Raw genomic sequence first — 5,572 nt, 5'->3', positions numbered from 1 at the left:
CCACGAATCATAAATCACAACTTCTTAACTCTTTTACATGTTAGGTTCCACTTAACCTTTAAGGGCATAAGGCATGATACCATCTTACTATAACATATGGTGAGTGTGACATACTCCTTTTTATAAAAAAATCAAAATACATGTTTCTTAGCAATCTTTATTGAAATTATGGGGCATGAAATTAAGGTTCAACTTCTCTAGTTTACCATCAATCACTGGCAGGATTCATTTAAAGAAAAAAATGTAAATGTGAAGGGAGACTAAAGAATCTGCTCAAGAATAAAATTCTTTTAAATCACATATTTCCATCCATTTCCTTCTAAGTTCTTGATCTCTTGGCAGCCGATGAAACCGTATATTACTGTTTCCTCTCACATAAACTGCTCGACAACCGCGCACAATACAAATAGTTGGCATATTGAAAGAAAACACACTTTAGCTAAGTTTCCCATTGAGTGAGTGAGGAGCTCAAGTCAGGAGGCTGGTGCGCGCGAGACTGACTTCTCTTCCATGGCCGGACCCCTCAGTCATATTTCACGTGACGTCAAATTTCGGTACGCCCCCCCCCCCCCCCCCTGGTGAACTTACCTTCTATTCGCTTTACTTTGAGTATACACATGGCCAGAATCCTCAACAGTAACTGCGCATCCGTATTCACAGTTAAGGACATCGAAACCATTTCCCGAGGGCCCTGACCCGCCGAGGAGGATCACGCCCCTGGAAATTGACCCAATATGCGAGCAAGAAGTGAAAAAGTATTTGGACAAACTCGACACGAGCAAGTCAAGGAACGATTAACGATGAATGAACGATGAGGTACTTTCGTACTCAAAAAACGTTAAGCGCGGGAGAGGCGCCAACGTACCGTAAACAATCAAGAAGTTGAGACCGCCCATCATACACTAAGGCCTCCAACAGAAAACACACGCAGAAACCAGACTACTGTGCCTCGAAGCGTCGAAGTCAAGGAGGACATTTCTGTCCTATACACCAACATACGCAGTCTAATACCTAAACGGAATGAGTTACTTGCCTACATTGACGTGCCTCACGTCCTCATTTCTCACTGTCCATTCTCGTCACACCTACCATACACCTCAGGCACTTCATCTCAAACACATCCATTCTATTCCTCTCGTCCTGTCTCACATTCCACGTTTCGGCCCCATACAGAGTTGTGGGCATAACTACTTACTCATACAGCTTTTTTTTTACATTCATCTATAATGCTCTGTTGCTCAATACACTCTTCATTCCACCCATACATTTACTTGCTTCTTTCACTCTGTTTCCAACCTCCACATCCACTCTCCCATTTACTGCTACATGCGACCCGAGATACTTGAAGCTTTCAACTTCCTCCAGCAGCTCCCTATTCAGCCTCACATTCATTCTGCCACCATCAGCATCCCTTACACATTTCATAATCTTGCTCAACATTGGCTGGAGTAGGTAGGAAGACACCTACCGAACGGGCGCAAGCCACTCCCGGTGAGATATATATGGGAAGTGAGGAGGGTGCTGAAGCCCTTCAAAGACCCTTCCCATTACCTCATTAACCATTTCCCTATTGTCTCATGAACACCAGAGAGTCGTTCAGCATGCTCTATAAAGACAAATCCTCTTCTATCCACACCACACTACATTCACAAAACACACACACCTTTTCCCAAAATTCAAAATTCAAAATGGCGTTCAACAACAGTGCCTCGAAGTGGACCACAAATTCCCCCAGGGAGGACTCCCCTTCTGGCTGCCGACCTGAGAGGTGTCTTGATAACTCCTCGAGCCTTTTTCTTATCAATTTCTGCAACATTCGCGGTCTTCGTTCTAATTTTCATTCTGTGGAACACCATCTCTCCTTCTCTAAACCTCACCTTCTCTTCCTCACCGAAACACAGATTTCTGAGGCTACTGACAGCAATCTCTATTCTGTTCCCTCCTACTATCTTTATCAATCCAAAGCTGGATGTTGCCTCTACGTGCGCAACAACATCACTTGTTCTCGTGCCCACGACCTTGACTCTTCTGAATTTTCCACCATCTGGCTAAGACTTCATTGTCATTATATTTCTAAATACATCTGTGCTGTTTATCTCTCACCTAACTCTACTGACTATGTAAAATTCTATGACCATATGAACTCTAGAGTGGAGCACATCTTGACCCACTCATCCTTCGCTGAAATCTCCATCTTGAGAGATTTCAACGTTCACCACCAGCTTTGGCTTTCATCCTCTTTCACTGACCAGCCTGGTGAACAAGCCTACAATTTTGCTCTCTTTAACGATCTAGAGCCCAACATACTAGACCTCTTCCTTACCTCTAACCCTTCTACTTATTCTGTCAAACTGTTCTCTCCGTTGGGCTCCTCCGATCACAATCTTATTTCTGTATCCTGTTCTTTCGCTCCTGTACATCCTCTGGACCCACCGAAGAGGCGATGCTTCTGGCATTTTGCTTCAGTCGGTGGGACGACCTGAGGATGTACTTTTCCGATTTCCCGTGGAATGATTACTGCTTCCAGGAGAGAGACCCCTCTGTGTGTGCCCAGCGCATCACAGAGGTGATTGTCTCTGAAATGGAGGCATACATTCCACGTTGTTTCTCTACTCCTCATGCTAAAAAGCCTTGGTTTGATCTTGCTTGTTCTCGTGCTATTAAAGATAGAGAGGCAGCTCACAAAAGGTACCAGAGCCTTCGCGCTCCTACTAACCATGATCTTTATATTTCTGCTCGGAATCGTGCCTAATCTGTTCTCCGACTTACCAAAAACTCCTTCATCAATAGAAAATGTCAAAACCTTGCTTTCTCTAATTCTTCCCGTGACTTCTGGCATCTTGCCAAAAATATCTCCTCCAATTTCACTTCTTCATATTTCCCTTCTCTCCTTAACCCTGTCGGCAGCACCGCCGTCTCATCTATCTCTAAGGCTGAACTCTTCACTCAAACTTTCTGTAACAACTCCACTCTGGACGATTCTGGGCATATTCCTCCTACTCATCCCCCGTCTGACTCCTTCATGCCTGTTATTAAGATTCTTAAAAATGATGTTTTCTATGCCCCCTCTGGCCTCAACTCTCAGATGGCTTATGGACCTGATGGAGTGCCTCCTATTGTCCTTAAAAACTGTGCTTCCGTGCTGACACCCTGCCTAGTCAAACTCTTTCGTCTCTGCCTATCAACATCTACCTTTCCTTCCTGCTGGAAGTACGCCTTTGTACAGCCTGTGCCTAAGAAGGGTGACCGTTCCAATCCCTCAAACTACCGCCCTATAACTTTACTTTCTTGTTTATCTAAAGCTTTTGAATCATTCCTTAACCGGAAGATTCAAAAGCACCTTTCCACTTCTAACCTTCTATCTGATCGCCAGTATGGGTTCCGTAAGGGGCGTTCTAGTGGCGATCTTCTTGCTCTTTTAACTGACTCGTGGTCATCCTCTCTTAGCCGTTTCGGTGAAACCTTCTCTGTTGCGCTAGACATACCAAAAGCCTTCGATAGAGTCTGGCACAAGTCTTTGCTTTCTAAACTGCCCTCTTTCGGATCCTATCCCTCCATCTGTTCCTTTATCTCCAGTTTCCTTTCCGGCCATTCTATCTCTGCGGTGGTAGACGGTCACTGTTCTTCCCCTAAACCTATTAACAGTGGTGTTCCACAGGGCTCTGTCCTATCACCCACTCTCTTCCTGTTATTCATCAATGATCTTCTTTCCATAACAAACTGTCCTGTCCATTCATACGCCGACGATTCCACTCTGCATTATTCAACTTCTTTCAATAGAAGACCATCCCAACAGGAAGTACATGACTCCAGACTGGAGGCTGCAGAACGCTTAACCTCAGACCTTGCTGTCATTTCCGATTGGGGTAGAAGGAACCTTCTGCCCTTCAATGCCTCAAAAACTCAATTTCTCCACCTATCAACTCGACGCAATCTTCCAAACACTTATCCGCTATTCTTCGACAACATTCAGCTGTCACTTTCTTCAACACTAAATATCCTCGGTCTATCCTTAACTCAAAATCTTAACTGGAAACTTCACATTTCCTCTCTCACTAAATCAGCTCTCCTCGAGGTTGGGCGTTCTGTATCGTCTCCGCCAGTTCTTATCCCCGCACAATTGCTATCCATATACAGGGGCCTTGTCCGCCCTCGTATGGAGTATGCATCTCACGTGTGGGGGGGCTCCACTCACACAACTCTCTTGAACAGAGTGGAGTCTAAGGCTCTTCGTCTCATCAGCTCTCCTCCTCTTACTGATAGTCTTCTACCTCTTAAATTCCGTCGCGATGTTTTTTTTTTTTTTCACAACAAAGGAGGCAGCTCAAGGGCACACACACACACAAAAAAAAGCCCGCTACTCGCTGCTCCCAAAAAAGAATTAAAAAAGGTGTCCGAAAGAAAGATCAATTTCGGGAGGAGAGGTATCGTGATACCCTCCTCTTGAAAGAGTTCAAGTCGTAGGCAGGAGGAAATACAGATGAAGGAAAGTTGTTCCAGAGTTTACCAGCGTGAGGGATGAAAGAGTGAAGAGGCTGGTTAACTCTTGCATAAGCGGTTTGGACAGTGTAGGGATGAGCATGAGTAGAAAGTCGTGTGCAGCGGGGCCGCGGGAGGGGGGGAGGCATGCAGTTAGCAAGTTCAGAAGAGCAGTCAGCGTGGAAATATCGATAGAAGATAGAAAGAAAAGCAACATCGCGGCGGAATTTAAAAGGTAGAAGGCTATCAATAGGAGGAGGCGAGCTGATGAGACGAAGAGCCTTAGACTCCACTCTGTCCAGAAGAGCTGTGTGAGTGGAGCCCCCCCACACGTGAGATGCATACTCCATACGAGGGCGGACAAGGCCCCTGTATATGGATAGCAACTGCGCGGGGGAGAAGAACTGTCGGAGACGATACAGAACGCCCAATCTCGAGGAAGCTGATTTAGCAAGAGAGGAGATATGAAGTTTACAGTTGAGATTTTGAGTTAAGGATAGACCGAGGATGTTTAGTGTTGAAGAAGGTGACAGCTGAGTGTTGTCGAAGAATAGAGGATAGGGTTGCCTCTCTGTCTATCTTCTATCGATATTTCCACGCTAACTGCTCTTCTGAATTTGCTAACTGCATGCCTTCCCCCCCTCCTGCGGCCTCGCCTCACACGACTTTCTAATCAAGCTCATCCCTATAATGTCCAAACCCCTTATGCAAGAGTTAACCATCATCTTCACTCTTTCATCCCTCACGCTGGTAAATTCTGGAACAATCTTCCTTCATCTGTATTTCCTCCTGCCTACGACTTGAACTCTTTCAAGAGGAGGGTATCAGGACACCTCTCCTCCCGAAATTGACCTCTCTTATTGGTCACTTCTATGCACTCTATTCGGGAGCAGTAAGTAGCGGGCTTTTTTTTCATTACTGTTTTTTTCACGCCCTTGAACTGTCTCCTTTTCTGTAAAAAAAAAAAAAAAAAAATCACTCTCAACTTTCTTCTTTAACACACTCTGCCAAACTCTGTCACCAGCTTTTGTAGGCCCTCATCACACTCCGCCACAAGGGCAGTCAATCGCAAATAACAACTGGCTAATCTTCC

This window comes from Eriocheir sinensis, chromosome 4 (assembly GCF_024679095.1).
Source record: "Eriocheir sinensis breed Jianghai 21 chromosome 4, ASM2467909v1, whole genome shotgun sequence".
Lineage (NCBI taxonomy): Eukaryota > Metazoa > Arthropoda > Malacostraca > Decapoda > Varunidae > Eriocheir > Eriocheir sinensis.
Note: the sequence above shows the minus strand (reverse complement) of the source record.